The sequence below is a fragment of the Microtus ochrogaster genome, chromosome 21, assembly GCF_000317375.1.
Source record: "Microtus ochrogaster isolate Prairie Vole_2 chromosome 21, MicOch1.0, whole genome shotgun sequence".
NCBI lineage: Eukaryota > Metazoa > Chordata > Mammalia > Rodentia > Cricetidae > Microtus > Microtus ochrogaster.
Genome location: NC_022022.1, coordinates 4,534,785 through 4,544,272, shown reverse-complemented (window position 1 = coordinate 4,544,272; position 9,488 = coordinate 4,534,785). Strand labels below are relative to the sequence as shown.

Below are 9,488 nucleotides of genomic sequence, written 5' to 3'. Positions count from 1 at the left end.
AAATACTTAATACCTATATAACTTAAAGATTAAGGCTTCATATCAGAATATTAAGCAACATTTAATAACTGTGCAGTAAAGGAGGACAATGACCTCAAATGTAAACAATGTATAAATATCTTGATCAGATGTAGAAATACATAATTCAATATGACAAATATATCTCTAAAATTTTATCAATATATTAAATGTCTTAAACAGAGGTAGAAACATAGATGCATACAGTCTGACAAAATAACTTTGCATAGGTGTACAAATATTATAAACAGAAATAGAAGCATATTCAATATAACAAATGTAATTTGAACTTGCATCAATATACAATTGTCTATACCAATGTAAATTGTCCAAAATAATAACTCACAGGTATACATTGTATTATTTGCTATTATTACTGTTAGTGTAAGTTCACACTCATCTACCTATTATCCCATTCAATTTTCCCTTTTTTTGAGATCTCTATGACTACATAATTTCCACCCAACCTCCATCAATCCCTAAATAGTGTCCATAACCACGAGGACAAACTTTCTCTGGAGAGGGGCATCATCTTCTAGAATTGCTTCCAGCTGTCATGGGGGATATATTCTTTCTATGAGATCCTGTATAAGTAAAATGATGGTTAAGTCTCAAGATTGCTGTTTCATATAATTACAAATGGTCTCTTAGTAGTCAATAGGATTTTTCTGATTCTTATTTGGAGTTCTGCCCAGAACATTATAAGAAGATACATCATTTCCACAGCTGGTACCAAAAACTGGTCTCATAGTAGTGCTATCAGCACCATGACATCATATCAGTCAGTTGGAGTCAGTGTTGTGGGACCCCTTCTTCTTCCTGGATGCTTCAAAGATTGCTGCAGGAAGATCTACTGTTCATTATTGAAAACTTAAACATTATTCATATAGACATATATTCAATGAACGATATGATAAAGACAAAATAGGTGTGAAGAAAACTAAAATATTTCCTTAAAGCCTATCTTTTTTCTGTCCCTTACCAGATAACACCTGACATGAGACAGATATTCTGAATTTATCTTTTAACAACAAGATTGGATTTAGAAAAGGATAGCCAAAGTCCAAATCTAGAGCCAGCTGTGATTTTTGATTAGGGATTTATACATGTCAGACAATCAAATTTTACCATGTAGATGATACAGAATCATAAGTCAGATTTCTCTTTGCTTGTTGATCCTTTCTGTATAGTTATCTTTTCACATTTAGGCACCTAGATGCTCAATGACTCTGGACTCTTTGAAGATGAGTATTTTCCTGCAAAGACAAGAAGAAAACCATTTATGAGGTTTTCTTACTACCTGTGTGATTGTCACCTCTATGGATGAGCTGCCATTTCTCTTTCTCAAGAGGTTTTCCTTTTTCAAACTGAATCTTTATTAGTTTTGATGGTATCCATGGCATTTCTCCTCCTGTAGAAACAAGAGCAAAACTTTTTCCCCAACCTTGCACATCTCCTCATTTTGTGAGGTCAACACATCCTTGAAATACACTGGCTGGTTTAATTCAGAAGTTTTTTTCTATTATCCAATGTCTCTCTGATGCTGTTGTTCCTTTCCCATTGGTGTTAAGAGAATTCAAGGTTAATGAAGAATTATGCGATCATTTTCTGGGGATAGTTTCCATTCATGAAATTGGAAAAGGACAAGATTGGCTGGCAGGGTTTGGAGCATTGGGATGAGGGGGAGGAGAGGGTAGAAGGAGAAGAGGAGAGGAGAAGGGGAGGTGAGAGGAGAATTTGAGGGAATGGGTTGGTTGAGATGGAAGAAGGACAGAGATGAGAGAAATATCTTGATTGAGGGAGTCATTATAGGGTTAGCAGAAACCTGACTCTAGAGAAATTCTCAGGAATCCAAAAGGTTGAGCCCACCTAGGAACCTGGGCAATAGAAAAAGGGGGACCATCTTGACTTGCCTTATAGTCAGACTGGTGATTATCTTAAATATCATCATAGAGCCTTCATCCAGTAAACAATGGAGGCAGAGACAGAGACCCATATCAGAACACTGGACTGGGTTCTCAAAGTCCAGTTGAAGAGTGGAAGAAATTAAAATATGAGCAAGAGGTCAAGACCATGATGGGCTCACCCCCCTAAACAGTTTGCCTGACCTAATGGGAGCTTAAAAACACCAGCCAGACTGGGAAGGAACAAGCAGAGGACCAAACTAGTTCCTTTGAATGTGGTTGACAGTTGCATGGCAGAGGCACCAGGCTTTATCCCTAATGCATGTACTAGCTTTTTGGAATCCTATTCTCTTTGGATGCATACCTTGCTCAGCCTAGATATAGTACGGAGTGCCTTTGACCTTCCAAAAGACAATGTACCTTACCCTCTCTGAAGATTAGTTGGGGGTGGGGTGGGAGGGTTGTGGAGGGAATAGGAAAAAGAAGAAAGAAGAAAATTCAAGGTTAATAATGCATTATGAGATCTATTTCTGGGGTAGTTACAATCACTTTCTGTTTGTTTAGCATATCCTTTATAGTCCAATTGATGTTTCTATAACTGCCTGATGTGTAGGAATGTTTGATATACCTGTAATATACTTTATATTATAATAAGCAAAAAACTGTATCATTTTATTAGACACATATGTCACTATTTGTACAGGTATACCAATAATGGCCATGCATTATTACTGAATCAGCCTTTTTTGAGCTCAAGGCAGTTGCCCATTGAAAACTTGAATAAGTGTCAATGGTGTGGTTACATATTTTAATTTTGCAAGTTCTGTAAAGTGGAACACATCCATCAGCCAGATTTCATTCCTTTGAGTATCCTTTGGGTTACTCCCTTCAGATAATGGTATTTGGTTATAAAAAGGAGCATGTAGGACATTGCTTTGTTGTTATTTAATAGAAAACTCTTTCTTTAAACCTTTGCTATTGACATGATGTTTCTTATGAAATTCTGAGGCTTTCAGTACACTTCCGATCACTAATCCATCAATTTCTACATTACATTGTGCTAGAGGACCTGGCAGACGTACATGGGATCAGAAGTGTGTTAAATATATGGAACAAAGACTATGCTTTATTATACCTTGAAACTATATAAATAACAAAGTCAATTCTGAATCATCTGGTATAAATTCAGCATTTTAAGTATGCAAGACAAGTCTTTTTTGCATATTGCAAATCAAGGCCAGGTGGTGGTGGCTTGATTCAATAACTATATCGAAAGGTTCTTTAAAATCCCTTTGTACCATGAGAATAACATATAATTCTGCCTTTGAACAGAATTATGAGGGCCTTGTTTCACATTACTTGAATCTGTGGATTTGTAACCCGCTTTTCCTGATTAATTTGCATCACTATAAAATGCACAGGCTTCAGTTATTGGTGTGTCACATACAATTCAGGGAAGAATCCAAGTAGTTCTCTTTATAAGGTAAATTCTATCAATTTTGGGATAATTTATCTTAATTTCTCAAAAAATATAGCACAAGCTCAGTGTCATGGTTCATTGTCTTCCCATATTCTTTATTTTCATCAGTAAAAGGCACTATAATATCTACTGGGTCTATATCTGTGAGTTAAAGAGGTCTCAATTTCCTTTCATAATTATTTTAGAGACATTTTACATAAGGTTTATTTTTTACTTGATTTATTTGGTAAAAAGATCAATCCTAAGATAATATCTTCCCTCAGCATTAAAATTCCTATAGGGGAAATTCTGGAAGGCAATATGACTAGCATACAACTAAGATTCTGATTCATCCTATCCAGATGTGCCTTCTGTATTTTCTTTCAATGACTGTTAATACTTTTTCTTCTCTAGTTATTAATTCCCTGGGATTATTTAAGTCTTTGTCACCCTCTAAGGTTTTGGTGAAATGAATTATTAGGTCATGTATTAGCCCAACAGCTGGTCATAGACTGGAAATGTCCCCTAACAATCTTTTATAGTCATTAAGACCCACAATTTCCTAATTTGTACCTTTTGTCTTCTAGTTTTCTGTAACTCTATTTTGTAACCTAGGTAATTGACAGTATCTCCTTTTTGTATTTTTCAGGAGTAATTTTAATACCCATTTAGGAAATACTTTCTTCTTTAAACAATCTTTCTAAAATATCTATGTTTGAATCAGATAGCAAAATGCAAACCATGTAATGATAAAGTATAGACTTAGGAAATTGCTTGTGTATTATTTCTAATGGTTGACTTAAAAAGAATTTTCACAGGGTGGGGTTGTTGAGCATTCCCTTTGGAAGGATGGTCCACTTGTATCTCCTACTAGGCTGATAATTATTATAAATAGGCACTGTGAAGGCAAATTTTCCTCTATCCTTTTCTTGTAAAGATATAGTGTAGAAATGATCCTTTAAATAAATAAATACAAGGGACCATCCTTTTAGTAATACAGAAGGCAGAGGAATTCCAGATTGTAGAGGGCTCAGAAGTTGAATTACCTTCCTAAAAGCTCTTATATCTGTCACCTTTCTTCATTTCCAGATTTCTTTTTAGCAAAAAATATAGGAGTATTGCAAGGGCTGGGTAATTATTCATTATGGTGAGTATCTAGTTGCTTCTATACTAGCTGTTCTAATGCCTGCAGTTTATCTTCTGTTAAAGGTCATTGCTTAACCCATATTGGTTTCTCAGTAATGCATTTTAAAGACAGGGTTCTTTGTACCTCTGGAGGTTTGCTACTTGCTTTGTGCTCTTGTATACCCTGAATGGCTGGTGACTTTTGTTTATAATATCTATCCCCAAAACATGACTTTTGGACACTGCAAGGATGGAAACCTTGGTATCCTATTGCTGCAATGGATCTTGACCCCATAAATTCACTTCAACATTACTACATACGGACTCAGCCTTCCTTTGTATCCCACACAGTGCTTTGTTTCACTTTAGATAGGGTTTCAATTCTTAGAGATTGAGCATCTTACTCTTGAAGAGGCCAATCTGAATGGCATGATTCTGGAGTAATAATACTCATGTGCGCACCCATGTCTAACAATCCCTCAATTAAAATGCTATTTACATGAACTCTCAACTTTGTTCTTTGATTATATATAGAAGTCTGAGATAATATATGTTTCCTATTCCATCTTTTAGAACACTATGGTTTTTTACAGTAGGCATGGGATTTTTTAAATTTTCCTGGTGAGACATGTTCTCCACAATGACTGGGAATGGCTTGACTATGTTTGAAATGTGAACGTTTTGGACCCTGCAGTCCAACTGCCAGAAAGAAAGAGTTGCCCCGAGACCATCTCTCACACCACAGTTGATGTAAAAGCATGAGGACTTTATTAATTCTGTCATGACAGGGTCTTTCAGCATTTGAGAAGCAAGAAAGACCCCAAATAGCTGGTACAGGATAATTTTAGAGCAAAAAGCCACAAAAGAAAGATGGTTTCAGGGGGTTGTTTTATAACTATTATGATCAGCTTATTCAAAGGGCTATTACCAATAATTGGCTGGAGAGTGGTTGTTAGATCAGGTTAGATCTGAGGGTCACTTTGCCCCTTTCCCAGGGACAGAATCAAAACATCAGGAACTGACTCAACACCTAAGGGTTATCTTGTGCCTATTCAATGAATGAGTTCTATTTGGAGAACATTTACAAGGAATTAGAAAGATGATGGAAGGTTCAAAACAATTTGGTATTAGTACGTGCATGTGTAGTTGTTAATTCCTTGAAGCCCAGTGGGGGCACTGCTGCTGAGAGCCCTCAAAATTGGCCTCCATTTGTCAGAAAGGCTTTAGATTTATTTTGAGTTCTACAAAAGCAATTCCTTTTGACAAAAGGGTGTGATTTGACACTAACATGGCTACCAACATAAACATGAACACGTTGTTTTCAACTTGAGGCCTAAATCAACAGGGAGCTTGGCTGGGATTAAACTGTAAATGTACTACTACACACTATTCTGGAAAGAGTTGTAGAAGAAAAACAAGGAGAGTCAGACAAAGGAGTGGGAGAGAGGAATACCCAGGCATTGACCCTGTTTCTAAGAGAGTATGAATTTCTGACAATTGCACAGAAGGAGGAATTAGCACAATTAATGAAAACACAGAGACAGATATTGTGGTTCAACCTGAATAACAGAAAAGAAAATCAGTCAGCCACTGTATCTTACCTCTACCTCAGAATAAAAATTGGTGAGATCCTGTCTCCATGAATGCTGAAGACTCCACACTCCACAGTCCAATGAGTTCCTCTCTTTTCCTTTATATACCTTTCTCCACGCAGCCATATAACTGCTGCTTCAACTGCCCTAGTGCTGGAATTAAAGGGGATCACCTTTGTTTGAGCTTTGTTTCTTTTTTAAGATAGATTCAATGTCAAGTAGCCCAGGATGACTTTGAACTCACAGAGATCTGTCTGGCTCTGTCTCCTGAGTCCTAGGATTAAAGATGTGTACCACCAGTCCCTGGCCTATATACCAGAATAGTAAAACTGCTTTGCCCTCTGATATTCTGGCAAACTTTATTTATTAAAATACAAATAATATACCACTATAGAAGGTGAGAGAAATTAGAGGAGAATAAAGAATCATATTCTCAATATCTAATGACAGAACCACTGGTTGGGAAGAAAAAGTTTGAATTCTTAATGAATCAATCCCCTTCTCCTTTTTCAGAACAAAAAAATGTCATTTTTCAAAGAGGAGTCAATCAACACACTACCAGGTGCAGTTGCCTTTTTCCCCTTAGGCCTCCATGCCTCACTTTTCACAAGAGCATGATGGGCCGTTATCCACTCTGCCAATGTCAGTGCCAAGAAAGAGAACTGAGGGCGTATCTTCCTCTGTGGCAGTGAGGACTGGACCAAACCTCCCCAGCTCAGCAGAGTTGAAGGGAGTAAAATGGGCTTCACCAAACAGGAACACTACTAGAACCCACAAACTGATATTAATATTTTGCTCATTTTATATTTTATTTGGGTAAGGTTTTGTCTACAGAGATGGCTCTGCCCATGGAATAGGAACTCAGATCTTCTGTAGCCCCAGTTATATATGGTTGTAAAGCTACCCATGTGTGCTGGGAAGTGATCAAGGGTCCTGCAGAAATAATTATTGCTTTTGTCAACTGAGTCATTATCTCTCCAGCTTTCACATGCTTAGTTTGGAGGAAAAATGTCTTCTTTTTCTTGCCCTTCTTTTGTAAATAAACATTCATATTTATTCTTTCCTTTGTTCTGAGCCCTTGATCATATGGTCTGCTCATCCAATGCAGAGAGTTTTATGCAAAGAAACCTTACTGGGATAAGCTTGGGAAGAGCAAAACCTTGAATCACATTTTCCATCTGATTGGACAAAAATCAAAGCAGTCTGAAAACAGGGTAGAAGTTACATAGAGTATACCAGAGTACAGTGCCGCTCCTCCCCCTACCTGACCTTCACTCATTTACAGAGGTGTTGAAGCCAGTCCTATCAGCTGTGTTTCCACAAATTAACTGTAAATGTACCTCAGAGCCCACAATCTAAACAGGTGTCATTAGTAACAATAATGACATTTTCTTCTGGAAGAATAATGTAGGTCACATCCCACAGGGTCCTAAGATTGCTTCAGGCATTTGAGGGGGGCTCCAGGAAAAGACCATGTCCAGAAACCAGGGAGACACATACTTTAGAAACTAAGTAGGGCTATTACTCGACCACTGACTTCCAGCTCGAGGTCTCAAAAACCGTGGAAGCATGAGATGTAATGAAATCCATTGCCCGAGATTTCAACTGCACTGAGCTGTGGAGGTCAGCCAGGAAGAGAGTATGGGCAGCATTCTGCACAGAGAGGTCTTGCAGAGGGAACTCTCGCACATAAGCTTCAAACGCTCCAGGCCATACTTGTCAGCAGCTGCCAGCACAGCATCTGCCATGCTGTGGAGGACTGGTTCCTTTCCGGTGTAAATGAAGTCCATCATTGCCTTGAAGACTTCAGGTTTCAGGTCATGAATCTCAATGCGATTCTTTCTGCTCTCCTCCGTGTCATGTTCAAACATGGCTCTGAAAACTGGAGAGCGAGCAGCTAAGATGGCCTTGTGAGCCTGCAATTCCTGGCCAACTACCACCAGGCAGCAGTCTGTGAAGTGGGAATTTTCTCACAGCTCTCCTAACTCATTACCAGTTTGCACCTTTGAATGTCAATCCCTGGCTGCATGTTCTGTTCAGAGATGCTGATGCAGTCCTGAACCACGCTCATCTCACAGCTGAGTGTGAGTCTCTCTTCTGGGAGAAGTAAACGTGGAGTGGAAAAAAGTTAATCTTGATGAATTAATTTTGTAATGCACCAGCCTTAGTGTGGGTTGAACCCGATGACTCTTTGACTGTTCAGGATTTGGGATTACTCTCCTTTGGCATTTTTCAACCCAAACTGGACCTTTCCCCACACTGGGCTCTTTGGAAAGCTATGCAAACCTTAGAAAACTGACAGGTAACCTCTGCTTTCCTCATCCATCCCATTTGGGTATAGTTACATAAGCCATTTCTGTTTGTCATTGGCTCCTGGTGAGAAAGAGGGGCTTGTAATGACATTGCCCAAGTTTCCTTCCAAGCAGAAAGAGAAGTTGCTGATTGTCCATCTGTAGGAGAATTTCTTGACTGTGATCTGTGTGTAGCCTCTGCTCTCAGCTGCCAGGTCTCCTGACATGTCTGCTGCTGGGAGTGTGAAGGTTTACCTGGAGCCAAAGAAGAACAGGATTGTTTCCTTCTTCAATCTGGGGGTCAAAATTACAGATTTATTTTAGATTTTTAGTTTCCGTTTTCCTATCTGTTACCTTTTCTATAAGGTTAGAAACTATGGTCTTTCTGAATTTCTATATATATATGGCCCTTTGTGATTCAAAGAAGACAGTCTAGAGTACTAGGGATTCTTTCTTATATCACTCCATCTTTTCTAGATTAAATATTAAGTACGACAATTACACACTACTTTTGACAATTTGGAACAATTTATACACTCTTATATTGAAAAGTGTACTATGATTCTCTAAAGGAACAGGACACATAGAATGGACCTCTCTGTATGAAGGAGAGTGAATGATTAGAATGTCTTAGGGCTGCAGTCCTACTAATCCCACAAAGGCTACCTGTGACGGAAAAGTGCAAGAACCCTGTACTTACTCAGTCCCGGATGTCTGACATGTTCGCTATTTGTCAGTCTATGTTTGAATTCCAAAGATGATTCTCTACCTCCAGGGAAGGAAAGGACTTGCTGCAAGGCAAGGGCAAGCAGCAAAGGACAGCAGCTGCCTCCTTGCCTCTCCTTTTATGCTAACAACAGAGGGTTTGGCACATTGTAGGGTGTGTCTTAATGCCTTGAGATCTGGATTAAAGGTGTGTGTCTTCTGGCATTAATTCCAGATTAAAAGTTTGTATTTTTCAAAAGTGGGCCTGAGAAAGCAAGGTCTAAGGGAGCAGAAGCCAGGAAGCAATCCTGTCCCTGGAGCCAATCCAGTCCCGGTATACTGGCACACCAGGATTGATCCAGCAACCTGATAACCTGATATTCTCTCTCTCTCT

The 9,488-nt window shown here is 38.6% G+C and overlaps 1 pseudogene; it reads right to left on the bottom strand.

Annotated features, from left to right (window-relative positions):
* Positions 1-7,538: 7,538 nt before the first annotated feature.
* On the bottom strand, positions 7,539-8,220 carry LOC101986387 (annotated as a pseudogene).
* Between the last annotated feature and the right edge of the window lie 1,268 nt (positions 8,221-9,488).